The sequence below is a fragment of the Cygnus olor genome, chromosome 16 (assembly GCF_009769625.2).
Source record: "Cygnus olor isolate bCygOlo1 chromosome 16, bCygOlo1.pri.v2, whole genome shotgun sequence".
Classification (NCBI taxonomy): Eukaryota; Metazoa; Chordata; class Aves; order Anseriformes; family Anatidae; genus Cygnus; species Cygnus olor.
In genome coordinates, this window is record NC_049184.1 from 14,876,843 (window position 1) to 14,888,563 (window position 11,721).

Consider the following 11,721-nt stretch of genomic DNA (forward strand, 5'->3'; position numbering starts at 1 on the left):
CCTCCGGGCTTCGCCCAGGGATGCTCACCCCGGGGGCTCATCCAGCCCTGCCGCTGGGCACGGGGACACGGCAGCTGCTTGGCAGCGGCACCACGCAGCCGGGTCCTTGTGGCTGATCCACGGGGCCGGGGCATTGCTCTGGGAATGCTGCAGGGCTCCGGCTGCAGGACGGTGGAGGTGAAGTCATGCCCATGTCAGCTCATCCATCTCTGCTGCTCACACGCTGGTCCCTGGGGAAGCGCGGGCTTTGGCAGCTCTAAGTGGGGTTGGAGGCGGATGTAATTCTGGAGAACAAGATTCCCTTGCAAAACCTTAACGACAACAACAAAAAAAAAAAATAAAGTTCTCGGCTGAAAAGCTTGTTTAAAGATCCCTCTCTGGCAGAGGAAATAATGTCTTAATTCGCTCCCTTGCTGCTTGCCTCCCAGCATGTCTCTTTGCGAGTGCTTGGTCCCCAGGGGAGTGCAGGCCATTAATTCTGCCAGGAAACAATCTGTGGATGAGAAGTGGCTTTGTTTGTGGAGCTGAGACCAACCTGAAGTGCCTGCATGCAGTGAAGTCGCTGGCGTGGGGACGGGCAGGTGGGGCGTGGGCACCCCGCGCACCTCCACGAGTGTGCAATGGGACAGGTGCCGGGCAGAAAATGCATTTGGTTTCCTGACCTGGCCATCTTTCTTTTCTGAAGCCTTGGCTTCGATCAGGAGGTGGTTTGGGTGATGTGCTCCCTCTCCGGGGCTGCCACGAGGGGTTTGTGAGGGAGGAAGGATGGGGGGGACGGGGTGGCTGTGGCCATCCCACTCACATTTGGGGCTTTGCTGCTCTTGTCCAAGCTGGTGCTAGAGAAGTGCTGCGGCTGATGGGACCAGAGGTACCTAATGAGGGCTGGTTAATTGCCATCCACAGCCCACTGGGTCTGCTCTGGCCCTGTGCTGAGGCTCCTGTGCTCGTCGCACAGCGGCACCGGAGGGTGCAGGACGAGGAGGCCCCAGCTCCGGGCGAGCTCAGCCATCCTCCTGCCAGAGTGCCCTCGCGTGTCATTGTCACCTCCTCCTGCGTGAAGAGCTTGGCGTGAGTCATCTCCCAGCTAAATGGAGTGTGTGGGCTCGCTGTAGCTTCAGGCTGTTCATCCTCTGCTTCCTGGAGCCTGACACGGGGTAAAACAGCGATTCGTCAGCGCGGGGACGAGGCAAGATGAATGTCCTGTGCCGCAGCACAGGCCTTGCTCCCCTCCTACCCGCTGGGCCAGATGCTGGCTCTCGCGGCGGAGTGCTCCAGCGAGGAGCGCTGAAGTGCTCGCTGCTGGGGAGCTCAAGAGATCTTGAAAGAAATATGGACCTGTGCTTAGCGCGGAGTGACTTCATGCTCCAGCTCTAAAACAGTGCCAGAGCCTCTGCCGAGAGCAGGCTCTTGAAAATGTTTCCAGCACACGTGTCAAAGCGGGTCCGGGGAGAGGGGGAACGGTGGGGGCAGCATCTCGTGGATGAAATCCCTCGGGGAGTGAGGTTGGTGCTTGCACAGACAGCATCAGGGGCTGTTGGTGGCCACGGGGCCGTGGTGGCCGTAGGTTTTTTTTGCAGGCGCTCGTCCCACCCTGGCCCTGCTGCCTTCCTCCTGGCCGTGGCCTTGGCCATGTGCAGCTCCTGCAGACGCACGTGTGCCCTCCCGGCACAGGGGATGGCTGGGGGCCGGGAGCTGCCAGGGTTATTTTTTTTTTTTTTTTGTGCTATCAAGCAATTGAAGTGTCTTTGTGGAGTTTAGCAGCCCTCTTTTGCATATGAAATAGGTCTCCAGAGAGCAAATCCAGAGTGAAACATCTCTCCTGGTGACTGACACCAAACTCTGCTAATGATGTTAAAAGCTTTTTGGCTGTCGGCGGCGCGGTCGCCTGCACGGGGGCACACGTGCGGGCTGAGCCAGGCTCCCATCCCCAAGCTCCTGGGGACTTAAAACTTTGTCGCATTTGCAGGGGCTGAGTTATCAGCACCAGGGTGTGCAGGGGCTGTAGGGGATGCCATGGCTCCAGCCCCCAGGGGAGCGCGTTGTGCCATGAGCCCCTGCCTGGAGGCTGGCACCATGGAGGGGCGCCGGGGGCTGCCCTGCAGCGCTGGTGTCTCCTGGGACCAAAAGTCCCCATGTGGGGGGCTTTTCTGGTGGGAAATGGGCCAAGTCCTCCCTGCGCGAGGGGAGCTTTGCTTAGAGACCGCTTTCACCTGGCAGGTGCTGCAGACAGGCAGAGTGGGCTTTTGTTTCCGATGAACTATTGTTCCAGGAAACAAAAACAGCACAAAGCGGGGCTTTTTGAGAGCTGCGCTCTGAAAGCGGCTGCTGAAGCTGCGCCCCTGGAAGGCCTCGTGCTCCTCGCCCAGCAGAGCTGCCCTTTGCTGCGTGTGCACTTTTGTATAAGCAGCTCGCCCAGCGCCACTGGTGCTGTAGGTGTTAACCACTGCCAATGCTCCAGCCCCTTCCCCACGGGCAGGAAGGATGCTCTGGGGCAGGACCGGGGGGCTCCGAGCACCCAGGGCTGTGCTCGTGGTGGGTGCCACGTGCCGACTGTGTCCTTCAGCCCCACGATTCCCCAGCTCGGCCCCCCCCCCCCAGCAAGGGCAGCAAGGCAGCTCCAGCCCCCCAGCATCGCTCGGGCTGGGACCAACCAGCCCCACGACGGCCCCAACCGGGCTGAAAGCTTCCCTTTTAGGTCCCTGTCGGCAGCAATTACAGAGCACAATGGTGATGGGCGAATGCAGGGAGCCTGTGGCCGTGCTGCTGGCAGTGTTTAGGGGGAGCAGGAGGGGAGGGCCGGCCCCAAGCACGTCTGGGCACTGCAGCTGCCCTGGGTCATGCGGGGCCGTTACACAAGGGCTGGCAGGCGATGCAGCGTGGCCCCGTGTGCTGGGACACCCCGTGTCCCACATGGGCTCGGGGGGTGGCCCCGTGTCCTTGGCACTCAGGAAATCGCTGGCTGCCTTCCTCTGCACGAAGGCAGGTTTCTGGTCACCGCAGGACATGGCTCACCCTCACTGGGATTTTTGGCTTGTGCATCTCAAGTGTTTGCACAAAGAGCGACAGTACCTGTGGCTACTAAACCTCGGTTCTGTGGGGTATTTTCCTTGTTGGGTTTGGGAGCCACTTCTGGAGCTGGAGGCAGGCTGGGCAAGAGGCTGCTTGTCCTTTTTGGCTCCGGAGCTGCTGGGAAGCAGAGGGACAGGGGAAGATTTCTGCAGGCAGCGTGCAAGGAGTGGCTGAGCTCACCTGTCCAGCTATCGCTGTGATGCTCGGTGACTTGGCCTACTGGTGCCTGCAGTGAGAGCAGAGCTGCTCCCAATGTGGGGGTGAGGATAAATGGCCACAGCTGCCTTGGTTTAGTGCCCTAATCCCCCAGCTGGGACCGCTGGCTGAGCCCTTTGGGATGGAGCTCGTGACACTTTACAGTCCGAGGTGCCACCGTGCCAGGCTCAGCTGGCTTGGAAGGAGTCACCACAGCATCAAGGGGGATGTGTGATGGTGGCTCTGACAGTGCAAATGTTTTCTATACCTTCATGGACACAAGACACACACACAGGGATTTATTAAAGATCAGGCAGAGAAATGTTAATCCTGCTCTAGGAAAGGGAGAGGAGGACTAAACCTTAACCACTCGGTGTTGTCTTTTCACAGGGCATCGGCAAGCCTGGCTGCTGGCTCAGGAGGTCTCGGTGATCTGGCTAAAGGCACAGGAGAGATGTGTGCTGTTGTCTCCATACTTGGTTTCTAAGCCATGGCGAGAACACGTGGGGCTGTGAGGGGCTGGCCTGATGCAGACGAGGACCTTAAAGCGCGCTGCTCGGGGACTGAGGACAAACACACGGAACTCGTGTTTCAAATTGTGTGTGGCTTTTCAACCCCATCAAATAGCTTTATTCACACAAACGTCTCTTAATTTACAAAGCCTCTGCCACTCATACACATCAGGGCATCCACAGTGTTCAAAGAACTTAAATAGAACATCTCATACCAACCCAAGTAAACCAAGTACAAAAAAATATTTATATAAAGTTGTTCACACGTAGGTCCTAGATTACCAGCTTCTGTGCAAAAAAAAAAAAAAATAAAAAAAATACAGATTCATTTGCTAACATCATTATCTTTAGTTGGGAGTCTGGGTTTAAGCCTTGTGCTCTCACTACCTTGGTGCAGGTCTGCAGGGGTCCCAGGGCAGGGCTAGGGCAGGCAGCCCCCATGCCCCCAGTGCACACAGCACTGCTGGGGCCCCAGCACCCCCCTGGTGTGGCCAGGACCCGACTGCTGCAGAGCAGCTGGGTTCTGCTGGAGGAAGGAGCAGGAGACCAAGGGAGCTGCTGGGGAGGGGGCAGGCACCAGGACGGGGACACCAAGAGCCCCCGTACGGCCCCTGCGCGCTCCCACGGCAGCTCAGCCTGAAAATCACCCTCGGAGTTCAAAGCCCCGGGGCAGACGGCAGAGAAAAGGGCAAATCCGGCAAAATCTGCTTCGTTTCAACGCCAAGGCTGAAGCTGGCTGAAAGGAGGGGAGGCTGCTGGAGCTCCGAGGGGGGGTTCCAGCAGGACCGGGCACAGCGCTCGCCCCGGACAGCCGCAGCACCAGGCTTTGGCAGCGCGTGCCCCGGGTACTGAAGCAGAGCAGCAGCGTGCTTCCCGGCTCTCGTCACCCGTGGAAAGCCCAGGGAGAGGCGTCCCAGTGTGCCCCGTAAGCAACTGCCCCACGAGTTTAGCAGGCTTAAACCCAGACTCGGTACTGCATACAGAGAAGACACACAACGCGTGCGATGGAGGATTCCCACAAGGATGGTAACGCTTGTTTTAAGTCTTATTGCTCCAGAAAGGCTCCGGGAGCCTCTGATATGTGAAGGAGCTGGGTCCTGAGGAGTAAAGGAAGACCACAGGGGTAACTCTTATCTGTCACTAGCACCGCTGAACCTCGAACACAGCAGCACGGGGACAAGGGGGAGCTAATCTAACCCCTCTAGGCTAGAGCCACCTCTGTTCTCTCCTCCCCACGGACTGCAGCTGCCTGGGAGGTCCCACAACACCGGCGCTGTCGGCCTTGCTGCAGGCTGGTGCAGATAACACGTTTCCCAATCCTCCTGAGGCTTGGCTTATCCCCCCACCCACCCCCGCTTCCCTCTTGTAAACAGCAGTCAGAAGTAAACAGTTTCATACAATCACCCCCAGCACGGCTCCGGCTGGGCTCCACAAGCCTTGAGGGTGGTAAAGTTTGGGGAGAGGGCACTTGGCTCCCCCCCCCCCAAAAAAAGCAGCCCCCCCCCGGATGCTTGAAAGAGATGGAGATAGCCTGGCCCTGAGCTGGGCAACGCTCTGCAGGCTTAGTGTTGCTTTCCTTAGCTTGAGTTTTCCCAGCAGGGCAACCCGGTGCCAAAACCATCCGCTGCAGACGGAGCTCAGCCTGCAGGAGCCCGGCAGGAGGTGCCCGACAGACCCAGCTAGGAAGGGCCACCTCGACACCCCTCCGGCAGCACGCGCAGGTTTCAGCTGCTCCCAGCACAACCCTTGCTCTGGAGAACAAGAATTTGGTGTGGGCCAACGTACCTGGGAGGAGAGATGCTAGGAGCTGTAAACACAAGGCAGCCTTGTCTATCGTCTGGGGAGTCGAGCACGAACAGCAGCAAAATCATCAGGGAGAAACGCTTTTAGAAGGACAAACTAAACAGGAAAACAGCCACATTGGCCAAAGGCTAGCAGCCCTAGGACTCATCCTTGGAAGTGTTTGCTAAATCCTAAGTAAGGCACTACGGTCTAGCTCACTAACATCAAGCTGCTTTAAAAACACATCTGCAATGCAAAAGCTGAGGTGGAGACGTGTGGTTGGAAGGTAGCTTGAAGCTGCGAGGGCCAGGAGGGGCGACCTTCCAGAGGCTGCTCCGGGGCCTGCCGGGCTCCCCAGGGAGGAGCAGGGTGCTTGCACCCAGCTCGCAGCAGTGCTGCTGCAGGGCAGCCCCTCACCTTCCACCTCCTCACCCTGCATTTCAGGCTTGCTCTCTGCACACAAGCCTCCTGCTGGGAAGCTCCCTTCTCCCGGCACATAACACCCAGCGAAGGGCCCTTCCAGCACAGAAACCTGTGAGCAGGGTGGGAGAGTGAAGCCCCCCATGTCCACCAGCTCAAGCCAGGGTCAGGCTGTAACAGTCAGCAAGGAGCAAAAGCTCTGCTGGGTGGAGGAACGATGGGCCCGCGGTCAGGGTGCTAACGCTGTACCTGTGAGCTAGGGGCTTCAGCTCTCGGCTTGGCTGCTGCAGGGTCTGCTGCTGGAGAACCAGAGCACACGGGGGCTGGAGCCTGCTGGCATCGCTTTCCTAAGGAGTTGGCCTCCCCTCAGCAATAGCCTCAGTGCTACGCCCAGTAACAGAGAGATGGAGGAGAAAAACCAGCCCTGTCCCCCTCCTTCCCTACTTAGCTCTGCCTTAGCCCACACGGAACCGATTCCTTTTCCGTTTGTTCCCAGGAGGTCAGTAAAACACACCGGTCGCTACAAGGAGGTGCCCGCTCCCCAAACGGGTGCCGGCTGATTTAGGCTGCTAGGAAGCATTTTAGTTAGCTCTGACCCTGCAGGACGGAGAAGAGGTGGTAGAGGTGGTGCTGTACATTGCATTTACAGTGAGCAAAGCCTAAAGACCATCGAGACGGGGTCAGCCCCAGAACATTATTAGTGTTGCTCTAAACACAGGCAGGGAGATGGAGTGCTAACTGCTCAGCCTGAGGTTCCCGTCTCCCTGCCTGAGCTGTCCTGAACTGTAACCAAGTGACCAGAACTAAACAGCAGCATTACCTTTACTTTCTGGAGATAGTTACCTAGCATGAAGAAGTGTTCTGCAGGAGGCTGGAATCCAGCCCACGAGCCATTTAGGCCGAACCTCCTCTACTCCCAGGCGTTGTTCCTCACAACTGAAGTTTGGCAGTAAATGGTTCAGAGCAGTGGATTGCTTTCTGTTTCTCTCATATGCAGACAATGTCCGCCTGAAAATGTACCCGGGGGCTCCCCATTACCCCCTGTCTAGAAGGGCCGTCCACACCAAACGCCACTAGTGAAATCCAGCTGGAGGAGAACAGGCAGGGCCAGACCTCCCTTCCCGAGCAACTTTCCAGCTCGTTTATGCTACTCTATCCTAACGTCAGCTGCCTACAGCCCGAGCAGCGTGAAGCTGCTTGGCCATGACATCATTTTACTGCTTGCAATACCCAGCTCAAGAGACTCACCTTTCCTAAAGCATTGCAGTCCCAGTGCAAACCCAGCAATTGCCTCACTCCTGCTTCCCAAGGAGGAAGCAAGAGCTTTAATCCCCAAACCGTGCCCAGCTGGGCTCAGTGCTCGTGCCTGGCAGCACGCCTCGCTGCTGGGCTGCTGATTGCCACGTCCTTACGGCACCAGATCTTCTCGATTAACATCTGCTGAGTCAAACTGCAGCACAGGGGACATGGGGAGGGCTGGGCAGGGGCGGCTCTCCTCTCTGGGTCTCGTTCAGGAGTAGTGAGCACGGTAATTGCCCAGCCTGTGCTCTTCTGCAGGCCCCTGCAGCCCTCCCCGCAGCCCCAAAACACCTCTTCCCAACAAAAAGTAACACCCGAAAAATTCACATTGCCAGAGATCCTGCAGACCAGGGATCTTCTGCGTCGTCTTCTTCCCTTATCTTTGACATCCCTCGTTGCACGTAAATAATGGAGATTACGGGTCCCTGGTAAACAAACCTGCAAGAAAAAACATGAAAGGAGAAACAGTGACCAGGTGTGCCAGTTTTGGTGACCAGGTACGTCAGCGCTTCTGTCCCAGTTACCGTGTTGTGGCTGAGCACGATGCCCTGCAGCCTGACCCAGGCAGGGAGAGTGAGCAGAATCACCAACGACTTTAACGGCAAAGCTGCACTGGAGGAAGGTGATGGGATAACTGGGCTGCTGCTGGAGTCACCCAGCTGGGTGGAAGGGCAGAGGGCATTGCTGCCGAGAGCTCTGTCTCTCTTTACCTTGCAGAGCTTTTGTTATCGGTCCAGCCCTGCTGCTGGGGTCAAGCCTCAGCTTGTGGTCATTTTTTCCTCGTTTTTTTTTTTCTTAGAAGTGACTCAGGCAGCCCCGCATGGAGCAGGCATCCCGCTGCCCCGGGATTGGGGCCAGCACGGCCCCATCCTGTGGGGCTCGTGGTGACAGCCCTGCTGCCACGAGGCCGGGCACTCGGGGTGACAGCGCCCGTCCTTGAGGGCCCACGTGGGGTGCCGCCGAGAAAGGCAGAACACGCTGTGACTTCGGAGCCTCTCGCCCTGTGCGTCAGCAGCAGCTCGGGCTCTCAAGTGGCTCTGCAAGAGGCCGTCGAAACCCGTTTCAGCGCGACCGAGCGCCAAGCAGGACGGGCACGCGGCACTGCCCACCAGGATGCTCGGTGCCTGGGTCTGGGGGAAGCAGCAGGGGACAGAAGGCAGCAGCCACCCTCTCCCGGTTTAACGCCACAAACCTCAGACCGAGGGGAGCGCAGTGCTTTGCACCACGCGCTGCGCATGGGGGTGATTTTCCTGCAGTTCAGGCCCCCGGGGATATCAGCGCGGGGGGCACGGCCAGGTCCCCGCCGGCGCTGGGACGAACGGAGCAGCAGGAGAGAGCTGCTGAAACAAAACTGCTGCTGCCCAGCAAACTGCTCAAATCCCTCAGTCCTGGGAAATCTTTAAAACCTGCTCTGAGGTGTGGGTTTCTTTAAGGACGAGGCTGCCTCCACCGCTCGGAGCAGGGACCAGGGCCATGTGCACGCTGCTTTTCGGGGGAGGCTGCCTGAAAACGCCACCTCTGTGGGCTGCGGTGAGAAAAAAGCCTTTTCTGCCTAACAAGGCAGGCTTGTGAGCGGCACCGGGACGTCAGGGCAGGGGCGATCGTGCGAGGAATTTTCTGGAAGATTCCTCCTGGGGTACAGCTTCATCAGCAAGTAGGGCAGCGCTGCTGTTCGTGTTCCCTGGAGCAGCTTCAGGAAGCTCCTTGTCTGAGCAGCCCCGAGCTCGCAGCTCGGAGGCAGGAGAGCTCACCACATTGACGCACGTTGTTTCTGGGGCTTGCTGGAGAGCTTTTAATCCCTCCACTGACGCCACTTGCAGTTTTAATCAGCTCGAACGTTCACCCGGCATCAGCAGGATGTGACCAACGGCCCAGAGTCCTCATCCAGCACCTGACGAGGATGACACTAATGCGCAGACCACAGCGGGCAGGAGGTGGCAACGCGGTCCTCGTGGGAGCGGAGGGCCTCAGCCAAGGGAGAAGAGAGCCCAGCACCTGCAGACGAGACCTCCCCAACACAACAGCCTGCTCGCCGACAGCTCACGGCCAGAGACATTTGTGGTCCGCCCCAGATCCCTGCCCTGCAGACACGGAGCCCTGCAGATGTGCTCAGCGGGGAGAGGAGGCACCGCACACATCAGCCTGTTCGGTACCAGCCCGGCTGCATTTTTGAAACGTGAACGGGAGAAAAACACGAGTGCCAACAGTTGCTTCAGCTGACGCTGGAGCGATAAAAGAGGTGACAGCGAAGCGGGGCAGTTTTGGCTGCCAGCCACCTTCCTGCTGAGCGCAGCACCTCCAAACCGCTCTGCATGCACAGATCCCTGCCTCCCGCCCCAAAATCAGACCTATTTCACCCACAGCGCAAACACCACGCAGTCTGATTTACCAGAAGATGCTGCCTTCCACGCTGAGCAATGCCACTGCAGCTGGACTTCTTACGGGAAGGGAGGGCAGCCAGGCCCGTGGCCGGGGGGGCTGTGGGGCCCGAGGAAGGCAACAGAGCCACCAGGCACAGCAGGACAAGCCGAGATCCGGCTGCTTTGCAACTTTCTGACTTAGGGGAAGCCTTCCCTTATCAGTAAGGAGGGTGAAATACTGCTTAAACTGCGCTGGGGCTGGGCTATCGCACAGCAATCAAGAGACCATCAGCAGGCACCCAACACAATCCAACCGCTAATTGCACTAGATCTGCACCCTTTGCCCAAAAGGCATGTTTTTGGAACAGCAAAGTCTGGCTTTTACGTAACCCCCTACTGCAGGGCATGGGGAAGCAGTTTGGGTAAGGGAAGAACCGTTTTTCCCCAGGGGATGCTGCCCACCTCTGCAGGACCTGCGGCTCCCGGGGCCATGGGAATTGCTGGTGAGGATGGCACGGTGATAAGCAGGTGATAAGCAGGCTCGTCTCCACCCTGGCATTCAGCTGAAACCACGCCAGAAACGCTTTTCCTGGCTGGGAACCGAATTTAATGCCTGCGTTTTGGAGGGGTACCAGAGTACAGAGCCTGCTGACCGGCAGCACCTGTACCAGAAGGAAAAAGCAGAGCTGCTGGGACGTGAAGCACAAAGAGGTCAGTGGCATAGCACAGGATCAGCGAAAATCTGATTGCCAGGGTCAGGGTTACAGTTTTCCAGGTTATGACGTGAACCAAGGCTGAGGAGGGTCCCGGGGAAGGGGAACTGACCGCACGTCCCTACACCCTGCGCCCAAGTGTCACAGCCTGGCGGGAGGAGGTTACTTGAGTTTCCCGGTCAGCTTCAATTACCTGGGAGCAGAATTCAGGCCCTGCCCTAAATCCCAATTTTAAGCTTCTCAAGCGGGCTTCTGATTTGAGATTTGCATTAAATAAAAGCTCCGCGCAGCCGGAGCTAGCCTGCTTCGAGCACACCCGTACACGACGCATTGAAAAGCCCTGCCGGAGAGCACACTAACTGCTCTGCTGCCCCATGAATGAAGCAGAGGAACGCTCCCCGCCGTGCCGCGTGAGGCTGTGGGTGTGCAGGGACACACGGCCGGGCTCCTATCTGGGCCACGCTGCGTTGTATAAGCGCGGCATCTCCGCTGCAGCTGCGTCACCGGCAGACAATCGGTGCAGGCTCACGGCGGATGGAGGGAGGCAGCGGGGTGGGGGGGGTTGGATGGCTCGGAAGGCAGCTGGGTTTTATGCAAACAGCCCCGGGGTAGGACTGTCCCCTGCGTGCTTGTTATCCCTGCATGTCCTATTCTGCAGATATGCGCAGGATGAGTTCTCCCCGGAGGGCGCGGGCTGGTTGCATAACTCAGCATCGTGTCAGCAACACGGCGCGCGAGCAGTCGGCAGCGGCGAGCCCCAGCCCTCGCCACGCAGCATCAGCTCCCAGCAGCAAGGAGAAACGCCTCCTCCCTCGCCCCGGGGCACGAGGTGGGGAGCCCTGCCCCGGCCCCGGGGGCTTCTTTACGCCCTCCTGAAGCGCTCACGTTTCTGCAGACTCACTCCCCAGCCCTGATCCGCAGCCCATGCTCGCCCCAGGACCAGCGCCGAGCCCCAGCTCCCTTGCAGAAGTTGTCAGGTCACATCAATTATTTGCGCAGGAGAGCTTAGGGGAGCCAAAGTATTTTGTGCCAGGAATGTGGAGGAGACGGTTCGTGGATCGGTTTGGACAAACCAGCAGTGACAGCACCAGACCTACCCAGTGGGCTTTTCCATTGCTGCGTTCCTGTCTCTTTGGGGGGCGCATCAAACACTTGCTCTGCGCGCACACAGAGAGTTTGGGAGCCCCCCAGAGTGCCAGGAGCTGGGTAAGTCCCAGGAGCCCCTGTCCCTCCCAAGGGGTACATCCATGAGGCTGGCTTCTGGAGCCCAGCAGGGAGGGCAGGCAGCCACCGAGGGATGCTGAAGGCAGCACAGAACCTCTCTGGTCCCTCTGCAGAGCAATGTGAGCAGGCAGGGCACGGCTGGCACGG